Source organism: Lepidochelys kempii, chromosome 3 (assembly GCF_965140285.1).
Source record: "Lepidochelys kempii isolate rLepKem1 chromosome 3, rLepKem1.hap1, whole genome shotgun sequence".
Taxonomy (NCBI): Eukaryota; Metazoa; Chordata; order Testudines; family Cheloniidae; genus Lepidochelys; species Lepidochelys kempii.
In genome coordinates this window covers 53803964-53828265 of record NC_136382.1, presented here as the reverse complement: position 1 = coordinate 53828265, position 24302 = coordinate 53803964, and positions in this window count along the sequence as shown.

Here is a 24302-nt window from a genome sequence, read left to right as displayed (position 1 = left end):
TCCCAAAGCACATTTCGCTGGGGCATACACTGGGCACTTGGTGTCCCTGCCTGTGGCTCCCACCACAGTAAGGGAATCTGCTACTGGCAACTGAAGAGGCTGATTTACGGCAGTTCGGGCCGCTCCAGAGTCCACTAAAAAATCTATTTTTGAGCTTTTTACCCGCATCTTTACTCGGGGTTCCAGGGGTAGGGTGGTCCGTCTCCCCTGACACCCCTATTCCTGCTCCACCATTGCCATCATAGGGGCACCCCCCTTTTCTTTTCTCTTTGGGCACTCATTGTTTTAGTGTCCCTCCTGTCGACACAGGGCACACTGGTTGCGACCCAGTCGTCTCTCCTGCAGGCCCGGACGGTCGCGTCTACGGCCTCTTCCACCCCGGCCACTTCTCTTAGTGCCGGCCTGTACCGCTGTTACCATTAATTTTACTTGCTTTTTTTTTTTTTTGTCTCTCTCAGACTATAAGCTCGGTTTGCAGTCTCTAAAATTTGTGCCATGGTTATATTCATTAAATTTTTTTTTTGGTAACTTTTTTTTAATATTAGGGGCTGCTTTGCTTGTAAAAATTTCCTTAATAATTGACTTAGTTGCCTGATCATCGGGGTCTGCATTAGTGTTCTGTCGAATTGTGTCCTGAATATGCTGTAGAAAGGCCCCTGGGCTTTCTTTTAAATCCTGCATTACTTCATATGGCTTTGCCCAGTTATTATGTCGGACAGCCGAGTGACGGAGTCCATGTAAAAGCAACTCCTTATAGGAGGTAAGGCGGGTCATATTCCTTTGATTATTTGGATTCCACCTGGGGTCTGCTCGGGGGACTTGTGCATCCAGGTCAGGGACATTAATACGATCCCGGTCGTACCGTCTCTGTGCCTTCTCCCTTGCCTTGGACACAACCTGTTGTCTTTCAACCTCAGACAATAGGGTTTGCAGGAGGATGTTACAATCACCTCAGTCCGGCTTGTGACTACTGAGGCACCCCTCAAAGACTGATATAAACCTGCTTGGGTTGGTGGAAAACTCTCCTGCCTGTGCTTTGAAAGCAGCCAAATCCACAGGATTAAAGGGCACATGAGTATAAACCTGCATAGTTGTGGCAGGACGCCTGTCTGATTCAGACCGGGCGACTTTAGTTTCGGTGATTAAGGGGTATAGGCCAACCATTGGGGACTTACAAGGTGTGGGTGTAGGGGCCGAAGGGGACACCGGCTCTGCCATTACAGTGGGGGTGGGGGTCTGGGGACTAACATTAGCTGCTACCGAACCAGTTGGAGTCAGATTACAGCGCTGTAAAATATCTGGTTGAGTACATAAAGTCAGAAACAAATGCGCATACATATGTTCATTCCATTTCCTTGTTCTCTGACAGAACAGGAGTAACTGAAGAATCGTGTTGTAATTAATTGACCCTCCTGGTGGCCACCACTCCTGGTCCTCTAGTTGATATTGAGGCCAGTCAACTGTACAGAATCTTTTTAATTGGCTTTTAGTCATTGGATCCGCACCAAATACCTTCCAGTTTGCTAGAATGCACTCTAGGGGCGTACACCGTGCCCTAACCTCTGAGCTCTGTTCTTGTCCCATACCTACAGGGTAACTCTGGGCGTCCCCAGGTTCCAACAGAGCATATAATCCGGATTTTAAAAGGTTCCTACCTTATCCAAGGGACCGGTTCTTCACCGCCGTCCTGCAGCTGCTCCTCCCCCACGTCTAAGGGACCGGTTCTTCACCGCCGTCCACAACTGCTTCTCCACTATATGAGTGCGTTGCACCGTTGTGCCCTCTGGGGTCGATCAAATCGCGTCTCCTCCGAGGCCCCCGATGAACTCACCGGTGCGCGCTGGGCGTCGGTTCTCGCCGCAATCCTCGACCTCCAGGAGGGGTCCGGGCAAGGCTAAATTGCAGCCTCGTCGCCCACCCAGGGACGCCAAAAGCTGTTGCCGGCACCCAGTGCCGAGAGGCTGAACAACAGCTTGAGTTGGTTTGTTACCCGGTGTGCTACACCCAATAATTACAACGGGGAAGAGAAGCAGAAAAGTTTATTTGAAGCTTTAAAAAGGTACAGGAAGATTTGAATTTCAAATCCTGTACAACAGAGCAGGAAGTTACACAGGCTTTTATACATTTTTTTTTAGCATATTTATATTTATTTAATAGCAAGCTGCTTTAAGTATTTATATAGCCAGCCAATTTAGTTTTTAGCTAGTTCCCTGATTTTTTGTATTATTTGTTAAACTATACATAAAGCTGCTTTATTTAGCATTGTTTTTTTATATTTTTTTTGTTTGGCCTTGCTTAGTTTTAGACAGTCTGACGCTGCAACATACTGTTGCAGATTTTTAGCATAACTGCTGTGTGTGCCTCCAGGCAGGGGGGCCAAGGACACTTGGGCCTAGTACGCAGAGCTGCTGCGAATGCCTCCAGGCAGGAGCGGGGGCCAAGGACACCGGGGCCTAGTGCAAGGGGGCTTTATTGACACTTGTGGTTTTTTATTTTCTCGAGTTACCTAGTGGCCATGCCCCAGTGTCCCCAACAGATGTAATATGGGACTGTATAGATCATTGTCGCATCCAAGGTCCTGTAGTGGCACCAAAATCTTGTATAAAGGAGGACATATGAGGTGTCTAAAACAAGGTTAAGGTTTGCTGGTTATGATTATGCTATCTGTTTTCATGTATCATTTTTGTATTTAAAACTATAAGTATTGGCTCTATACTCTCTGTATTTCAAACTTATGCTATGCTTCTGGGTGATATCCCAGACAAGTTGGTGTCAGTTCTGCCTAGCCTTCTTGATGGCCCATTAAGGACCATCAGCTATACAATGATCCACTGAGAGAAGGCAGACACACCTTGTGACTCAACAAGGTATGCAGGGACATGCCTCTGAACAGACCTCTGAGGTTTTTCTATGCCATGTGATGGACAGCTTGTCTTTGGAACAAAGAAAGAAAGACCACATGGCAAGAGAATATAAAAAGCTACTGCAGCTCCTCCATCTTGTCTTCAATCCTGCTTCTTACCTCTGGAGGGACTTAGCTACAAATGGAAGCTCTAAACAAAGGACTGATGACCCATCCGAGCAGTGGATGTACTCCAGAGACTTGATTTGAACCTGCAGTTTATTCTATCACTGCTGCAAGCCTGAACCAAGAACTTTGCCATTACTGTATGTAATTGATTCCATTTAACCAATTTTGGCCCTCATCTATATCTTTTTTTCCTTTTATGAATAAACCTTTAGATTCTAAAGGATTGGCAACAGCGTGATTTGTGGATAGGATCTGATTTGTATACTGACCTGGGTCTGGGACTTGGTCCTTTGGGATCGAGAGAACCTTTTTTTTCTTTTACTGGGGTATTGGTTTTTATAACCATCTGTCCCCATAATGAGTGGCACTGGTGGTGATACTGAGAAACTGGAGTGTGTAAGGGAATTGCTTGAGAGACTTGTGGTTAGCCAGTGGGGTAAAACCAAAGTCTTCTCCGTCTGGCTGGTTTGGTTTACCTTGGTGTACATAGATCCCCAGCCTTGGGGTGTAACTGCCCTGCTTGAAGCAATTTGTCCTGAATTGGCACTCTCAGTTGGGTCCCACCAGAACCAGCATCTTTACCACATGGCAGAGTGGCATTGCTGGCACATGATGGCATATATCAGATTAATAGATGTGCAGGTGAATGAGTCCCTGATGGTGTGGCTCATGTGATTGGGTCCTCTGAGGGTGTTGCTAGAGTAGATATGGGGACAGAGTAGGCAACGGGGGTTGTTAACTTACAGGGATTGGTTCCTGGGTTAGTGTTTCTGTGGTGTGGTGTGTAGATGCTGGTGAGTATTTGTTTCAGGTTGGGGGGCTGTCTGTAAGCAAGGACTGGCCTGCTTCCCAAGGTCTGTGAGAGTGAGGGATTGTTTTCCAGGATAGGTTGTAGATTGTTGATGATGGGCTGGAGAGGTTTTAACTGGGGGCTGTACATGATGGCCAGTGGTGTTCTGTTATTTTCCTTGTTGGGCCTGTCCTGTAGTAGGTGACTTCTGGGTACCCATCTTGCTCTGTCAATCTGTTTCCTCACTTCCCCAGGTGGGTATTGTAGTTTTAAGAATGCTTGATTGAGATCTTGTAGGTGTTTGTCTCTGTCTGAGCGATTGGAGCAAATCTGGTTGTATCTTAGGGCTTGGCTGTAGACAATGGATCGTGTGATGTGTCCTGGATGGAAGCTGGAGGCATGTAGGTAAGTATAGCAGTCAGTAGGTTTGCAGTTAGGGTGGTGTTTATGTGACCATCATTTATTTGCACTGTACTGTCCAGGATGTGGATCTCTTGTGTGGGCTGGTCCAGGCTGAGGTTGATGTTGGGGTGGAAATTGTTGAAATCCAGGTGGAATTCTTCAAGGGCTTCCTTTCTGTGGGTCCATATGATGAAGATGTCATCAGTGTAGTGCAAGTAGAGGAGGGGCACTAGGGAATGAGAGCTGAGGAAGCGTTGTTCTAGGTCAGCCATAAAAATGTTGGCATACTGTGGGGCTATGCGGGTACCTTAGCAGTGTCGCTGACATGAAGGTATAAGTTGTCCGGAAGGTATAAGTTGTTTTTGTGGGTACAGACTAACACAGCTATCCCTCTGATACTTATTACAGGAATGGATGTCAAGGTTCTGTGGCCCACAATGTGCAGGATTCAGACTAGATGATCATGATGGTCCCTTCTGGCCTTAATGTCTCTGAATCTGAGTCTATAATTTTCCAGACAGATCAAATAATTCAGCCATAACACAGTCCGCTCTCTCACCAAGAAACCAGTGACAATAACTTCTACTGACAGAGCCTAATTTGGCTTTCCTGATCACAGTTGATTGACACAGCCAATCAAGGACCTAAGTAAAATACAATTTCAATTCCATCAGGTGATTGACTCATGGAATCTATCCACAAAAACTAGAGATGGGATGAGGCAGTGACGTTTTGATCTATGGCTTGTGTGACAGGGTCGGACCAGATGGTTATAGGAGAGTAATAGAAGGCAGATATATTAGCCCCAGGCTAAATATGTCCCTTTTCCCTGGGTGAGGTAACAAGGAAGGTTCCAGAACAGTCAGGAACCTTCTGGAGACAATTAAGACAGGCTGATTAGAACACCTGCAGCCAATCAAGAAGCTGCTAGAATCAATTAAGGCAGGCTAATCAGAGTACCTGGGTTTTAAAAAGGAGCTCACTTCAGTTTGTGATGTGAGGAGATGGGAGCAAGAGGCACGAGGAGCTGAGAGTGAGAACATGGACTATTGGAGGACTGAAGTGTACAAGCATTATCAGACACCAGCAGGAAGGTCCTATGGTGAGGATAAAGAAGGTGTTGGGAGGATGCCACGGGGAAGTAGCCCAGGGAGTTGTAGCTGTCACAAAGCTGTTCCAGGAGGTACTCTAGACAGCTGCATTCCACAGGGCCCTGGGCTGGAACCCGGAGTAGAGGGCGGGACCGGGTTCCCCCCAGATCCTCCCAACTCCTGGTCAGACACAGGAGGAGTCGACCTGGACTGTGGGTTCAGAAAAGTGGCCAAGCTGAGGGCTGCCGTGAAGCTCCAAGGCGAGCAAATCCACCAATAAGAGCAAGATCCACCAAGGTAGAGCAGGAACTTTTTCACAACTGGTGTCAGGAGTGGGATCTGGTGTTTACAGTGTGGCAGAAAAAGGAGGGTGTTTGGAAGGGGAAAAAAAAAGGGAAGAGGATCTATTTTTATTTTTTTCATCACAATGGACAAGGTAGTGTGGGCACTGATACAAGCCATGGCTGCCCAGCAGGAGGCTACTCGTGTCCAGGCAGCTGCCCAGCAGGAGGCAGTGTGGCTGCAGCAAGAGACTAATGGCCTGCTGATGGACCAGGCTGCTCAAGACCGGGCTATGTTGCAGGAACTAGTAAACCAGGTAAAGGTCCTTACAGAGCTGAACCGCGGCCATGATGGGACACAGATCATGAGGGCCAGCAATTGGCTGCAGAAAATGACACGGGGAGGATGATGTAGAGACATACCTCCTGGCCTTTGAGAGGACAGCCCTGCGGGAGGCTTGGCCCCGAGAACAGTGGTCTGGCATCCTCGCTCCATTCCTGTGTGGGGAGGCCCAGAAGGCCTACTATGATTTGCCTGAAGAGGCTGCGGCAGACTACCTCCAGCTGAAAGCAGAGATCCTGGCCAGATCTGGGGAAACGACCACAGTGCGGGCCCAGCGATATCATAAGTGGAGGTACCAGGAAAACAAAACCTCGTGGTCCCAATTATATGACCTCATCCATCTTGCACGAAAGTGGTTACGAACTGAGTCCCGGAGTCTGGAGGAGATACTAGAGGTTCTGGTCATCGACCGGTACATGAGAGGACTACCCCAGACCTTTGCGCCTGGGTAAGCCAGAACGAACCCTCCAGCTACGACGAGGTTGTCGCGCTGGTAGAACGGTGAAGGACGGCGAGGGAGCTGACCCGACCAATTAAGGAAGAAGCACCCTGGGTTAAACTAGCAGCACCAAGCCCTAGAGCTCAGGTGACGGGGCCACCAGGAGAACCCATGTGGAAAAAGAGAGGAGCGATAGACCCACCAAGGTAGAGCAGGAACTTTGTCATTCTGGATAAAACTAAACTTTAGCATTAAGGTTTGAGGTTGAATCCTCTTGGATTTTAAACACTGACATTTTGCAAAATATTGGCCCAAATGGGTGGAAATTTCACAAGATTTAATTGTGCTCTTGAAGTTTTTGCTAACTTTGTCAGAAATCTTGTGAAAATGGTTGTTCTTATGAGATTTCAGCTGCATTTGAATCATAACGGGGAAACAGGAACCTTACAATTCGGATCCAAATGAAACCAAAACCAAAGCAAGGGTTCAGATTTGGGTTTCTAATCTGAAATCCAAACAAACAAAAAAACTTTCATAGGCCAGAACTCCTTTCTCTAAAATGAACTAGAATGAAACATAAAATACACTACAAATACTTGAGTAGCCTGACAAAGGTAGACAATAACTAGATTACTGATAGATTACTGGGAACTAAATTCACAAACTTAATTCAAGAATACCACTGATGTTACACATATATATTTGGTCTCAAACCAAGTCTCTTTGTGAGCACTTTTGTAATTTGAGTCAAACAGTTCACAGAGCACTAGTGTTAACATTACAAAGGAAATTTTATTAATTTTAATAGTTGAAACAGCAGAAGAAATAGTAGTCATGCCATACTGTGATTCACACTGAGAAATATTTTTCACAGTATTTCTTGTAGTCTTGTAGTATTTCTTGTAGCTTTTTGCTTCTGGAGATTAATTTGTTCCATTTTAAGTGCTTAAAAACAAACAGAAACACACACACACACAATTATTGATGTCCAGGAAAGCTCACTCTTGCTCTAAATACTTCAACCCAGCACAGATGAGTAAATCTGATTTTCTAATCTCAAAGCTGCCGCATGCACACTCTTAATAAAGACATAAGATTTGAGACTGCTATTTCAAAAGGTATGGCTTTCTTAGGGTATGCCTACACTACAAAATTAGGTTGATTTTATAGAAGTCGATCCTTAGAAAACGATTTTATACAGTTGATTGTGTATGTCCCCACGAAGCGCATTAAGTCAGTGGAGTGCATCCTCAATACCGTGGCTAGCATCAACTCACGAAGTGGTGTACTGTGGGTAGCTATCCCACAGTCCCCACAGTTTCTGCTGCCCATTGGAATTCTGGGTTACGCTCCCAATGCCTGATGGGGCAAAAACATTGTCGCAGATGGTTTTGGGTACATGTCGGCAGACAATTGTTTCACGCCTTTTTTCCTGGGTTACCCGTGCAGACGTCATAGCACGGCAAACACGGAGGCCACTCAGCTCAGCGCTGCTGTTGTGAGAATTGTAAACACCTCACACATTATCCTGCAGTATGTGCAGAACCTGGCTAGAAGACACCAGCACAAAGACGATTGTGAGGAGGACATGGACACAGATGCTCCTGAAAGAATGAAATGTAGCAATTGGGACATCATGGCGGCAGTGGGGCAGGTTGTTACAGTGGAATGCTGATTCTGGGCCCGGCAAACAAGCACAGATTTGTGGGACCGCATAGTGTGGCAGGTATGGGATAATTCCCAGTGGCTGCGAAACTTTCACATGCGTAAGGCCACATTCCTGGAACTTTGTGAGTTGCATTTCCCCGCCCTGAAGCACATGAATACCAAGATAAGAGCTGCCCTGACAGTTGAGAAGTGAGTGGCGGTAGCCCTGTGGAAGCTTGCAATGCCTGACTGCTATCGGTCAGTATGGAATAAATTTGGAGTGGGCAAATATACTGTGGGGTTGCTGTGATCCAAGTAGCCAATGCAATAGCTGACCTTCTGCTAACAAGGGTTTGAGCAATGGCCTGCTAAACCCAGGGTTGTGAGTTCAATCCTTGAGGGGGCCATTTAGGGATCTGGGGCAAAAATTGGGGATTGGTCCTGCTTTGAGCAGGGGGTTGGACTAGATGATCTCCTGAGGTCCCTTCCAACCCTGATATTCTATGATTCTATGACTCTGGAAAATGTGCAGGTCACAGTGGATGGCTTTGCTGCAATGGGGTTCCCTAACTGTGGTGGGGCGATAGACGGAACACATATCCCTATCTTGGCACCGGACCACCTTGCCAACCAGCATGTAAACCGCAAGAGGTACTTCTCAATAGTGCTGCAAGCACTGGTGGATCACAAGGGATGTTTCACCAACATCAATGTGGGATGGCCAGGAAAGGTACATGAAGCTTGCATCTTCAGGAACTCTGGTCTGTTTGAACAGCTGCAGGAAGGGACTTACTTTCCATACTCGAAAATAACCATTGGGGATGTTGAAATGCCAATAGTTATTCTTGGGGACCCAGCTTACCCCTTAATGTTATGGTTAATGAAGCCACACACAGGTACCCTGGACAGTAGTCAGGAGCTGTTCAACTATAGGCTGAGCAAGTGCAGAATGGTGGTAGAATGTGCCTTTGGACGTTTAAAAGCTCACTGGCTCTGTTTGCTGACTAGGTCAGACCTCAGCACAACCAGCATTCCCATTGTTATTGCTGCTTGCTGTGTGCTCCATAATATCTGTGAGAGTAAGGGGGAGACATTTATGGCAAGCTGGGAGGTTGAGGCAAATTGCCTGGTGGCCGCTCCTCCTGGTGGTCCATCAGCAGAGCCCCCACTGTGTGCCGGCTGTCAGTCAGCAGGGCTTTTTCCCTGTCCAGTTTCTGGCCAGCACTGGCTGTGCGCTGAGAGCTGTGGTGGCTGGTGAGTGCAGAGAAGTGCCAGACAGTGGTCAATTACTTTCTGCCTCTGCTGTCCACCCATCAGTCCTTTACATTCTCCCCCTCTCACTGTCCTCTCCCTGCTTTGCCCCACCCCAAAACCCCACTGCTCCTCCATGTCCCCACCGGCTGCGTATGTCCCGCTCCCAGTGCTGTACGGAGAAACAGCCCCTGATTGGAGCACTCAGCTCACCAGCAGCCTGGCTGGTAGGCTCCTTCCTTCCCCCATTGCCTCTCAGTGGGCTGGCACCCTGGGAAAGCCCAAGACCCTCCGGACCGGCATGCTGGCGAGGAAGAGCCAAGCCCTGCATGTGCCAATGTGCTGCATAGCGCTGGCATGGGGAAGCCCCTCCGCCCCTCAAATAAGCTCTGGAGTGGCTGGGGAAAACAATTTCCAGCCTGTTCACACCCCGAACCTGCACGCTCCACAGTAGCCCCCGGTGCAGGGATTTAGCATCCTTTTCACTCGCCCCTTCTCTTCCAACCCTGCCCTGGGTCCTGCCTCCAGGGAGCGCAGGGCTGCTCCGTCCCCTAAATATACTCTCCTGCTGAGCCACCTCTCTGGCTGGGTTCACTGAAACCCCTGAAGTCATGTTCCCTGGATCCTGGTGCACAATGCATCCTTAGGGCTTAACTCCTTTCTGCCCATGGTATAGCCAGAGGGACAGGAGGTGGCTGGGTTATGTTCGTGGCTAGCAGCAGCCTGGAAGTGTTAGCTGCCTTTCGACACTTTGCGGACAGGAAGAGACAAGCTGCTTCCAGCCATGGGTGTGGAGCAGGGAGAAGAGATGAGCTATGCAAAGACATGGACCAGGTCACCCCTTCCCCACTTTCTCCTCCCCTGCAGCTAGAAGCAGCTCCCATACTTTCCCTCCCACACAGTGCCAAAAGGCTGGCCACATTCTGGTGTGAACCCTGACATAAATGGGAAGGAGGGGATGTGACCCTGCGTGCCCCCAACGTGTTGCCTTGGGAAGACACGGTACCAGGTATCAGTAGAGGTGGGTCCATCCCGGGGGCCCAGCCAGGCATGGAGGGCGGAGAGCAATGGGCATGGATGCTCAGGTCAGTCAGTAACACCTCCCACCCCATGTGAGAGAGGTGTAAGGGAGTGTGAGAGGGAGGATGTAGTAGTGTCTGTACGTCACCCTTCCCTGTGTGAACCCTAAAGCTTTGAAGAAAAGAAGGTAAATAAAAAGAATCCAACTACACAATATTTCTTTTTAATGGGGGCTCAGACAACTTGATGCTAATTTGAACATTTGTACTGCATAATTCTAATAGACTGCCGTTGAACTTGCTTGAATATGAGTAATTTTACCAGGTGTCCCATAATCAGAATAGAGAATTATGGTCACTCTCCCTATCTAGAATAACTTATGCTTTTGAACAGCCATGTATGTTTTAGACAATGGGGAATTGCCTGGCTACCTGTACACCCACCTTAATTCACCCACCTTAATTTACAAAAGTTGTCTTTTATGAATGTGTGTCAGCTATACATGTTCACAGAAAAAAGCAAAAGGGTCAAATGGGTTGTCATTGGGATTAAGGCCAAGAATATAGTTTCCAAACATATTAAACCAATTTATTGAAGAAAAAACCCAAACATCCACATCTCAGAGCTATTTTTTCAGGCTGTCCACAGCCGCAGGCAGACATCACTGCATTGGTTACACTCAGATCATTTTATCAATGTTTTCTTAGCAACTGCAATGGCTAGGAAACATTTTTAAAAAGTTAAATGAGATTCTCATGTCAACCCATGGCACCACAAGACAGGGCCCTAGATATATGTCTATACTTAACCAGCCCTACATGGATAATTAGTAACATAGATGTGCCAGCCATCACTATGCACTCATAATGGTAGACTATATCTAATCAGACTAAAAGCTTAATGCTGTGTATATGTATGCTGCATGATTTTATTTCCCATATACCTCTCTCCACCTCCTTCAACACTTTGGGGCTTAGAGCATTAGTTTTGTTTATCCTTCCGCCAGTCATCTGTATATTTTAATCAGTTACTACTCACTCTATGGGAGGGGAATCTGAAGATGGAGAGCACTGGTGTTGCTTTACCCCATTTTAGCTCCCAAGTAGTGCTGCTCCCCTGGCTGCTTCTTTATTAAATAGAGCCTTAGCTCTGGATTTCCCAGCTTTTCACATATACTTTTAGGTCATTTTCATACAAGACAAACTCCTTAAGGCATTTTCCAAAATGGTTAGTTTTATGTCCACTCAAATTTAACTCCACTTTCATGAAGTTGTTTGGCTGGGGATAAACATCTATGTTTGTGACTTGAATTCCTATTTTGTAAGAGGCCTTAACCTCTTGAAAGGAATTCCATAGGCTGGAAGCCCAACACAAACCCAGTTTCTATACCCAAGACTGCCTAAATAATGACCCACAACAGGCCACATCTTTCTCTCAAGAACAGTCTCATTGACTTCAGTGGGGCTACAAGTAAAGGGCTAAATTGTGCCTAGACCTCAGCAAGGGATGACATACAAACGGTGCTGACTGAGATATCCCACTGAAGCATAATTCCTCTGGTGCTTGCACGTTATTTTTCCCCAAAGTAAGAGACAACAGCCTTTTATGGGGCAGAGTATACATACTAGCTCCTCTGCCCTCCACTGCTCCCACTTGCTTGTTCACTGAGAAGGGTATGAACATGCAGTGTCTAATGTCTACACTACAAAATTAGGTCGAATTTATAGAAGTCGATTTTTTAGGAAGCAATTTTATACAGTCAATTGTGTGTGTCCATATTAAGTACATTAAGCACACGGTGGAATGTGTCCACAGTACCGTGGCTAAAGTAGACTTTTGGATCGTTGCACTGTGGGTAGCTATCCCACAGTTCCCGTTGTCTCCGCCGCCCATTGGAATTCTGGGTTAAGCACCCAATGCTTGATGGGGCAAAAACATTGTTGCAGTTGGTTTGAGGTACATGTTGTCAGTCACCCCTCCCTCTGTGAAAGCAACGGCAGAAATAGTTTTGCACCTTTTTTCCATGCGGACCCCATACTTATTTCAGCAGACAGTGCAGTAGGACTGCTAACCGTCGTCATCGAACCACCGCTTCCACTGCAACTTTGCTCTCTTGCTCTTGTCTTGATAGCGAATTTCTCCATGTTGGCTGTCATGGACTCCCGCTTCCACTGCAACTCTGCTCTCCTGCTCTCATGAATCCACCTCAGAGGTCCTCTCATCGTTCTCTATAAATATCTATTCTCATGGCATCTGTCGTCAGCCACTGTTTCCGCTGTAACTCTGCTCTCCTGCAGACACCATACCACAGCAAGCATGGAGGCCACTCAGTTCACTGCAGCAGTTATGAGCATTGTAAACACCTTGTGCATTATCCTGCAGTATGTTCAGCGCGATGGCAGCGCGATGATGAGAGTGATGAGGACATAGACACAGACTTCTCTCAAAGTATAAGCCCCGGCAATTTGGACATCCTAGTGGCAATGGGGCAGGCTCATGCAGTGGAATGCTGATTCTGGGCCCGGGAAACAAGCACAGATTTGTGGGACAGCATAGTGTTGCAGGTCTGGGATGATTCCCAGTGGCTGTGAAACTTTTGCATGCCTAGGGCCACTTTCATGGAACTTTGTGACTTGTTTTCCCCTGCCCTGAAGTGCAGGAATACCAAGATGAGAGCAGCCCTCACAGTTCACAAGTGAGTGATGATAGCCCTCTGGAAGCTTGCAATGCCAGACACCTACCGGTCAGTCGGGAATCAATTTGGAATGGGAAAATCTGATGTGGGGGCTGCTGTGATCCAAGTAGCCAGTGCAATCACTGAGCTGCTGCTATCAAGGGTAGTGACTCTGGAAAATGTGCAGGTTATAGTGGATGGCTTTGCTGCAATGGGGTTCCCTAACTGTGGTGGGGCGATAGACGGAACATATATCCCTATCTTGGCACCGGACCACCTTGCCAACCAGCATGTAAACCGCAAGAGGTACTTCTCAATAGTGTTGCAAGCACTGGTGGATCACAAGGGACGTTTCACCAACATCAACGTGGGATGGCCGGGAAAGGTACATGAAGCTCACATCTTCAGGAACTCTGGTCTGTTTGAACAGCTGCAGGAAGGGACTTACTTTCCATACTCAAAAATAACCATTGGGGATGTTGAAATGCCAGTAGTTATCCTTGGGGACCCAGCTTACCCCTTAATGCCATGACTCATGAAGCCACACACAGGCACCCTGGACAGTAGTCAGGAGCTGTTCAACTATAGGCTGAGCAACTGCAGAATGGTGGTACAATGTGCATTTGGATGTTTAAAAGCGCGCTGGTGCAGTTTAATGACTCCATTAGACCTCAGCAAAACCAATATTCCCATTGTTATTACTGCTTGCTGTGTGCTCCACAATATCTGTGAAAGTAAAGGGGAGACATTTATGGTGGGGTGGGAAGTTGAGGCAAATCACCTGGCCACTGATTACATGCAGCCAGACACCAGGGCCGTTAGAAGAGCACAGTAGGTCATGCTACACATCAGAGAAGCTTTGAAAACCAGTTTCCTGACCGGCCAGGCTACAGTGTGACAGTTCTGTTTGTTTCTCCTTGATGAAAATCCGCCCCCTTGGTTCACTCTACTTCCCTGTAACCCAGCCATCCTCCCCCTTCGATCACTACTTGCAGAGGCAATAAAGTCATTGTTGTTTCAAATTCATGCATTCTTTATTAATTCATCACACAAATAGAGGGATAAATGCCATGGTAGCCCGCGATGGGTGGGGGAAGAGGGAATCACCGGGTGGTGTGGTGGAGGAGGGGAGGAGGGAAGGACAAGGCCACACTGCACTTCAAAACTTATTGAATGCCAGTCTTCTGTTGCTTGGGCAGTCCTCTAGGGTGGAGTGGTTGCCCCCCCCACCCCGTGTTCTTGGGCATCTGGGTGAGAAGGCTATGGAACTTGGGTTGGTTACACAGGGGCTGCAGCGGCGGTCTGTGCTCTTTCTGCCTTTCCTGCAGCTCAACTATATGCCGGAGCATATCAGTTTGATCTTCCAGTAGCCTCAGCATTGCATCCTGCCTCCTCTCATCACACTGCCGCCACCTATCATCTTGATCCCACCACTTCTCCTCTTTCTCCTGCCTCCTGTCCTTGCATTCATTTTGTGCTTTCCTGGACTCTGACATTGCTTTCCTCCATGCATTCTTCTGAGTTCTTTCAGTGTGGGAGGACTGCATGAACTCAGAGAACATTTCCTTGCGAGTGCATTTTTTTGCCTTCTTATCTGTGCTAGCCTCCGGGACTAAGATGATAGGGGGAGCGCTGAAACATTTGCAGTTGAGGGAGGAAAAAAGGGAGAGTAGTATTTGAAAAGACACATTTTAGAGAACAATGGGTAGACTCTTGCATGATGAACCAAGCTGTTAACATTACATAGCACATGTGCTTTTGGTACAAGGTCGTCCTCCCCCCCCCAATTATCTGGGATGATCACTTCACCCCTCCCCCCACCGCGTGGCTAACAGCGGGGATGATTTCTTTTCAGCCACAGGCAAACAGCCCAGCAGGAACGGCCACTTCAGAATGTCCTCTTAATAAAATTACCCTATTTCAACCAGGTGACCATGAATGATATCACTCTCCTGAGGATAACAAAGAAACAAGAAAGATAAAGAAGGGATGTTACTTGAATGCCAGCAAACATCGGGACCATATGCTGCCATGCTTTGTTATGCAATGATTCCAGACTACATGCTACTGGCCTGGCATGGTAAAGTGTTCTACCATGGAGGATGGAATAAGGCTTCCCTCCCCAGAAACCTTTTGCAAAGGCTTTGGGACTACCTCCAGTAGAGCTTCATTGAGATGTCCCTGAAGGATTTACGTTCCAACCCCAGACGTGTTAACAGACTTTTCTAGTAGCTGTACTGGCCGCGAATGCATCCCAAGTCTTCAGGTAAAATTAATCATTAAACATGCTTGCTTTTAAACCATGTATTATATTTACAAAGGTACACTCACCAGAAGTGCCTTCTCTGCCTTCAAGGTCTGGGAGCCCGCCTTGGGAGGGCTGGGAGGGTTTTTGCTCCAGGGTGATAAATAGTTCCTGTCAGGAAGAATGGTTTCATCCTCCTCCTCATCATCATCTTCCTTGTCCCCAAAATCCTCATCCCTGTTGCGTGAGACTCCCCTCTTGCAGGATTCCACGTACGGGGTGGGGTAGTGGTAGGGACACCACCTAGAATTGCATGCAGCTCATCATAGAAGTGGCATGTCTGGGGATCTGACCCAGAGTGGGCATTTGCCTGTTTAGATTTTTAGTAGGCTTGCCTGAGCTACGTAAGTTTCACGTGGCACTACTGCGGGTCCCTGTTATAGCCTCTGTCCTTCATGCCCTTGGAGATTTTTTTCAAATATTTTGGCATTTCCTCTTTTGGAACAGAGTTATGATAGTACGGATTCATCTCCCCATACAGTGATCAGATCCAGTACCTCCTGTTTGGTCCATGCTGGAGCTCTTTTGCGATTCTGGGACTCCGTGGTCACCTGTGCTGATGAGCTCTGCATGGTCACCTCTGCTGATGTTCTTGTGACACTGGCCAAACAGGAAATGAAATTCAGAAGTTCCTGGTGCTTTTCCTGTGTACCTGGCTAGAGCATCTGAGTTGAAAGTGCTATCCAGAGAGGTCACAATGGAGCACGCTGGATAGCTCCCGGAGGCCAATACCATCGGATTGCATCCACACTACACCATATTTGGGGTCGGGAAAGAATTTTCCTCTAGGGCAGATTGGAAGAGGCCTTGGAGGTTTTTCGCCTTCCTCTGTAGCATGGGGCACAGGTCACTTGCTGGAGGATTCTCTGCTCCTTGAAGTCTTTAAACCACTATTTGAGGACTTCAGTAGCTCAGACATAGGTGAGAGGTTTTTCACAGGAGTGGGTGGGTGAGATTCTGTGGCCTGCATTGTGCAGGAGGTCGGACTAGATGATCATAGTGGTCCCTTCTGACCTTAGTATCTATGAAAAAATTCAACCTGGTGATGTCAATTTCAGTGCTAATCCCCTTGTTGGGGTGGAGTACAGAAATCGATTTTAAGAGCCCTTTAAGTCAACAAAAATGGCTTTGTTATGTGGACGGGTGCAGGGTTAAATCGATCTAATGCTGCTAAATTCGACCTAGACTCGTAGTGTAGACCAGAGCTGAAGAACTCCGCTAGCCGGTGAAGAAGGTTTACTCACCTTAGGAGCATCTCCTCATAGCCAGGCATGGCATAACAACGGTCTTCCAGGCTGGTGCCTCCTGCTGACAATTGCTCAGTTGCTGTGGTGGTCTTTCTTCCTGTAGCTCAGACTTATGCCCAGGTTATGACTTAGTCCACTCCTTTCAGGGCAACAGAAAGCCCAACATAAAGTGGTCCAATGTCCCCACAACAGGGTCTTTGACCCCACCTCCAGACCCCTGGTCCTCACACTCTTGCATCAGTGGTTTCCAGTGTTCTTCTACCCTTCTCTAGACTCATGCCTCCTTGCCAGTGTCTGGTAGGGGAATCTGGGTCCTCCCACTACACTGTGTTCTAGCCCAGGGACCCTAAAGCTAGCAGACAAGTTCTGCTCAGTCCCACTCCTTGCTGCTGTTTCCATGGGCTCCTTCACTCAGTCTTTCTCAGGTCACCTTCTCCACAATTTCTCTAGATTGACCCAGGGCTTTGTCAGTTCCCATGGCTTCCTCCTCACCTCATCCCACCCTTCCAGAAAGTGACTGTAGATTGTCTCGCTACTGACACCTTCTCCCCCTTTTTTTTATACAGTGAGGAGACTTGTCTGAATAGTCTATAGTTGCCACTCACTATAATTCCTCAGTACTGAGCAGATTCTATTATTTCGCTCCGCCATGTGTCTTTCAGGTAACACAACAATGTCTTTTTAATAATGTTCAATTTCCCCAATGTTTTTTCTAAATAACAATGTAATTTTTTGTTACCTTAAGAAGTTTGAGGTCCTCAGAAAGCTTTTCCTTTTCTTTATCAAAGCCCTTACATATCAATAAAAGGTGATTCTTTCTTCCACCCTACAGAATGCACATAGTCCATCCTTGTCTCTATTTATTCAAAAATATTTTTGTTTAAACCACAATGGCAAGTTAGTAATCTAACCACAAGCACTTCATTAGTCCTATCCAGGTATATACAAATGCACAAAGCCTTGGAAACAAGCAGGGAGAACTGGAGGTCCTGGTGATGTCAAGGAACTATGACGTGATCGGAATAACAGAGACTTGGTGGGATAACTCATATGACTGGAGTACTGTCATGGATGGTTATAAACTGTTCAGGAAGGACAGGCAGGGCAGAAAAGGTGGGGGAGTAGCACTGTATGTAAGGGAGCAGTATGACTGCTCAGAGCTCCGGTACGAAACTGCAGAAAAACCTGAGTGTCTCTGGATTAAGTTTAGAAGTGTGTGCAACAAGAGTGATGTAGTGGTGGGAGTCTGCTATCGACCACCGGACCAGGGGGATGAGGTGGATGAGGCTTTCTTCCGGCAGCTCACGGAAGCTACTAGATCGCATGCCCTGATTCTCATGGGTGACTTTAATTTTCCTGATATCTGCTGGGAGAGCAATACAGCGGTGCATAGACAATCCAGGAAGTTTTTGGAAAGCGTAGGGGACAATTTCCTGGCGCAAGTGCTAGAGGAGCCAACTAGGGGGGGTGCTTTTCTTGACCTGCTGCTCACAAACCGGGTAGAATTAGTGGGGGAAGCAAAAGTGGATGGGAATCTGGGAGGCAGTGACCATGAGTTGGTTGAGTTCAGGATCCTGACGCAGGGAACAAAGGTAAGCAGCAGGATACGGACCCTGGACTTCAGGAAAGCAGACTTCGACTCCCTCAGGGAACGGATGGCCAGGATCCCCTGGGGGACTAACTTGAAGGGGAAAGGAGTCCAGGAGAGCTGGCTGTATTTCAAGGAATCCCTGTTGAGGTTACAGGGACAAACCATCCCGATGAGTCGAAAGAATAGTAAATATGGCAGGCGACCAACTTGGCTTAATGGTGAAATCCTAGCGGATCTTAAACATAAAAAAGAAGCTTACAAGAAGTGGAAGGTTGGACATATGACCAGGGAAGAGTATAAAAATATTGCTCGGGCATGTAGGAATGTTATCAGGAGGGCCAAATCGCACCTGGAGCTGCAGCTAGCCAGAGATGTCAAGAGTAACAAGAAGGGTTTCTTCAGGTATGTTGGCAACAAGAAGAAAGCCAAGGAATGTGTGGGCCCCTTACTGAATGAGGGAGGCAACCTAGTGACAGAGGATGTGGAAAAAGCTAATGTACTCAATGCTTTTTTTGCCTCTGTTTTCACTAACAAGGTCAGCTCCCAGACTGCTGCGCTGGGCATCACAAAATGCGGAAGAGATGGCCAGCCCTCTGTGGAGATAGAGGCGGTTAGGGACTATTTAGAAAAGCTGGACGTGCACAAGTCCATGGGGCCGGACGAGTTGCATCCGAGAGTGCTGAAGGAATTGGCGGCTGTGATTGCAGAGCCACTGGCCATTATCTTTGAAAACTCGTGGCGAACCGGGGAAGTCCTGGATGACTGGAAAAAGGCTAATGTAGTGCCAATCTTTAAAAAAGGGAAGAAGGAAGATCCTGGGAACTACAGGCCAGTCAGCCTCACCTCAGTCCCTGGAAAAATCATGGAGCAGGTCCTCAAAGAATCAATCCTGAAGCACTTGCATGAGAGGAAAGTGATCAGGAACAGCCAGCATGGATTCACCAAGGGAAGGTCATGCCTGACTAATCTAATCGCCTTTTATGATGAGATTACTGGTTCTGTGGATGAAGGGAAAGCAGTGGATGTATTGTTTCTTGACTTTAGCAAAGCTTTTGACACGGTCTCCCATAGTATTCTTGTCAGCAAGTTAAGGAAGTATGGGCTGGATGAATGCACTATAAGGTGGGTAGAAAGCTGGCTAAATTGTCGGGCTCAACGGGTAGTGATCAATGGCTCCATGTCTAGTTGGCAGCCGGTATCAAGTGGAGTGCCCCAAGGGTCGGTCCTGGGGCCGGTTTTATTCAATATCTTCATAAATGATCTGGAGGATGGTGTGGATTGCACTCTCAGCAAATTTGCGGATGATACTAAACTGGGAGGAGTGGTAGATACGCTGGAGGGGAGGGATAGGATACAGAAGGACCTAGACCAATTGGAAGATTGGGCCAAAAGGAATCTGATGAGGTTCAATAAGGATAAGTGCAGGGTCCTGCACTTAGGACGGAAGAACCCAATGCACAGCTACAGACTAGGGACCGAATGGCTAGGCAGCAGTTCTGCGGAAAAGGACCTAGGGGTGACAGTGGACGAGAAGCTGGATATGAGTCAGCAGTGTGCCCTTGTTGCCAAGAAGGCCAATGGCATTTTGGGATGTATAAGTAGGGGCATAGCGAGCAGATCGAGGGACGTGATCGTTCCCCTCTATTCGACATTGGTGAGGCCTCATCTGGAGTACTGTGTCGAGTTTTGGGCCCCACACTTCAAGAACGATGTGGATAAATTGGAGAGAGTCCAGCGAAGGGCAACAAAAATGATTAGGGGACTGGAACACATGAGTTATGAGGAGAGGCTGAGGGAGCTGGGATTGTTTAGCCTGCAGAAGAGAAGAATGAGGGGGGATTTGATAGCTGCTTTCAACTACCTGAAAGGGGGTTCCAAAGAGGATGGCTCTAGACTGTTCTCAATGGTAGCAGATGACAGAACGAGGAGTAATGGTCTCAAGTTGCAGTGGGGGAGGTTTAGATTGGATATTAGGAAAAACTTTTTCACTAAGAGGGTGGTGAAACACTGGAATGCGTTACCTAGGGAGGTGGTAGAATCTCCTTCCTTAGAGGTTTTTAAGGTCAGGCTTGACAAAGCCCTGGCTGGGATGATTTAACTGGGAATTGGTCCTGCTTTGAGCAGGGGGTTGGACTAGATGACCTTCTGGGGTCCCTTCCAACCCTGATATTCTATGATTCTATGATTCTATGTCATTATCTTCAGCTCTAGGGCACAATTCAAAAACCTTCTTCTTCCTCTTTTTCATTAATCCATTTTTTTTTGCCATTCCTCTTAAAATTTTCTGTACTAGGATTTTCAGTTTCTGTGTACTCAAATGTATTTCTATGTCAGTCCTGCTTTTTACAGCATTTTTAGTTACTTTGTCTGCCATTTCATTTCCTATTATCCCAATATGTGCTCGAATCCAAGCCAATGCTGCATACAGGGCCAGATTTAAGGGCAGGTAACCCAGGTCACCACCTGGGGTGCCAGGCTTGGGGAGTGCTGGGCTCAGGTTGCTGTTTTTGTTGTTAGCAACAAAAGGGAAAATATAATGTTTGAAGTAAAATGTTTCAGGTTTCAGGTATTCCATATATGGATTAAGCTTAGAGGAAACATTTCTTTATTTGCTTATATATAGCATGAATAAATACAGATTTATAGATCCTAGCATGCAAGTTGATAGTCTTATATGGCAAGGATAAATCATGCATGCAAATTGTGCATCAAAGACAAGAAATGATCTACAAATGCAATAAAAATAAGGTATTCAACATTTTAACAAATGAGGGGGGCACTGAAGACACTCCTCACCTGGGTCGCCATTTGGTCTAGGGACAACCCTAGCTCCATGTATCCCTATCTGTAATAACTAACAATCATTAAAAATATAATTCCATTGATTACATCACTTCTACATACTGAGAATGCCTTTATCATCATAAGCCCTGAGGATTGAATAAAAAAAAGACCACTGCTGCTGGGTGTACATCCCAGATCCAACTTAATGCTAACATTATTACTACTGGTTCAGCTGTCATGACAGCTACATAATCAGATATTCTTTTAGAGGCACTAATTCCCAATTTTGGTACACAATATGCCATCCCTACTCTTCCTGTTTTTGTTTATTTTTTATTTTTTCGTTTGGATCCATCTGTATATATTTGACAAAACTAACTCCACTTTTCATCTATCCACTTGCACGCTTCATTAATGCCTACTATCTCTTTTTTACTCATACGTTTATAAAATAAATCTAAATCCACATTTGGACACACAACTTTCCATCTACAACTATTTTTCCCTATGACAAAGTTTTGACTTTGTTTAGCTTTAACTTGTCTTTCAACTTCTTCATCCACAATTTAACTCAAACAGCATGTTGAGTTTTAGCATTGTATGCTATAGTTTGCTTATCATATTCCCAACCATCCTCATATATTTGTTCAGGACTTTCATCATTGCAGTTCCCATTAACTTTAGCCCATAATCTTAAGTACAGTAGTTTCATTTACAGTAGTTTCAGCACTACTATTGGTATTGGTAGCACATAGCGGTGATGTAATAAATGCATCACACACAATTGGTATTGCCTGTGATTGTATTCTTTAAGTTCTGATTTTGATGCTGACTCAAAAGCTTGGCAGCCTGATTAAGTTTCTGTACACCACCTACAATATTTTCTGATCTGCCCTGCACCCAATTAGTCCCAGCAAGACTTTTAACCAGGTTAATCCTTCCTGTACATTTATCTTTAACATAGTTTATATGCTCTTTCCAAAGTCATTTAGTATCAAATATTACCCTTAAGAATGTGAACCTTTTAACTATATCCATTTGTTCTCCATACAGACACAGTTTACATTCCTGTGTAACTTTCCTTTTTGTAAAGATCAGGCCTTTGCTTTTAGCAATGGAAAACTTGAAACCCCCTACATTTCACCTGTTAGAGGCCTTTGTTGATTCTTTATTCTGGCACCTCAATATTCCTGCTCCCAGCACAACCATCTGAAAGTAGAGTAACACCTACCCTAGCACTTATTTGTTTGGGAGATCATTTATCATAATATTAAATAAGGTTCAGCTTCCCTGTGGTGTATCACTTTTAATATTATATCTATATCTATATAAATCAATACACACACACACATTTGTCATACCTTTACCAATTTTGACCGACATGGTACTATTACTCCAAAATTCTCTAATCCACCCATATATTCTTCCCCTTATCCGTAATGGACCTGCTTTGTACAATAAGCCTTCCCTCCATAGTATGCCATATGCCTTTTCAATATGTAGAAACACAGCTATTATGAAAACCCTTGTGCCTCGTACTTTTTTGTATTTGTTTCTTATTTAACAATGTGATCAATGGTGCTTCTTTCTCTCATAAACCAACTCTGCACTTCAGCTAAAATGCCATTGTTTTCCAAATGGGCAACACATGTTCCATTCACCATTCTCTTCATAATTTTACCCAGAGAGGAAATAAGGGTAATTGGTCTAGAGGCATCCACTTTTGGGGACAGTTTGCCTGGTTTTCATATTGGAATTACTACTTCATATTTCCACCCGACCAGCATCATTCCTTTTTCCTCATATAATCTTACACCATTCCAAGAGAATGTTCAAACTGCTTTCAGAGAGATCTTTAAATATTATGTTACATACATTATCTTTAATCGGGGTTCTTGCTGATATCAATAGCTTTCTCAAAAGTTCTTCCATACAAAACCATTCATTCAGCATCATACATTCATGTTTACCCCAAGTATATAATTCATTACTGTCTCCAATGAATTACCTTTTAATCTGGTGGAAAACTTCACTTTGAGTTGCATCATTACTTACCCATTGGAAAGTTTCTGCTAAAAAGTTCTGCTTTCTTGTTATCAGAAATTCAAACTATGCTGTCAGTCTCAATAAGACCTGATGTGGCTACTGTTAGTAAAAATTCCATTCATTCTTCTAATATGCCTGTATATTTCTGATGTCTTGATATTTTCATTTATCTTCTCACAATACTTCCTCCAACTCTCTTCTTTGATTTTTTAAAAATAATTATTTGTGCTATTGCCTTATTTCTTTTATACTTCATTAGATCATCACTATTCATTGTGGGGTTTTTGTGTGTGTGTGGTTTTTTTAACAGGCTTTGTTCCTTTCTTTAACTTCAGTTTTGAACTCCTCATTCAACCATGGAATGAGTTTTTAGTTTTGGGGTACTTCAGTATCCTAGGTTTGGCTACAGTAGCTGCTGCTATTAATCCCTTTATTACATTATCATTGAAATTCTCTATATCATTACTCACACAATGATTATTCAAAAATTCAGCACATTTACTTGTAAATAGATCCCAGTTAGCTTTCTTAAAATTCCAGGTGGGTAATTTTCCATTACCTGCAACCTTACAGTGCCCTTGAAAAGTAATAAGTGTAGGGAAATGATCTCTCCTTCATTCCTTCTTCCTTATATATTTCCCAGTGGCATTTACTTGCAGTATCTGCTATTATAATTCCCAGATCTCAGCAGAAAACACTACCATCTGCTGCACTAAATCTAATTGGGATGCCATCATTTAAAATCCACTAGATTGTTTTCATCAATGAACTTTTCTAAGCATGCACCTTGTCTATCAGTTGTCTTACTTCCCAACAATTTATTAGACAATTTAGTTCACCACATATAATATATGGTCTTTTAGCATTCTTCACTATTGCTTGTAGCTTTGAGTTTTTTTTATTTCCTACATGGGTTACAGATATAAATCCTTAAAGAAATATTTCTCTTCTGCATTGGGATCCTAACAGCATTATATTATAAGCTTACTTCTTCATTCTCTACTGCTATGTAGTTTATTCTTTCCCTTATGAAAGTACAAAAGCTTTCTTCTCTTCCTAGTTATCAGTTTTCCTAAAGGCAATATACCCTGGAATTTTAAAAGCAAGCTTTTCAACTAACCATATTTCCTGGATACATATGATATATAGTTTAGTTTTCATTTCCAGGATTTTTTTTAAACTTCTTGACCATGTGCTATTAGACTGCACACATTCCAACAAAAGACTGTGATCCCCATACTAGTCATATTTCACCATGAAACTCATTCAAAATTGCATGAATATGGTCCATTGACAGATTGATAACACAAATATTCTCCTCTGCCCTGGCTATAATTTTCATTTTTTTCTGATTTTTCCT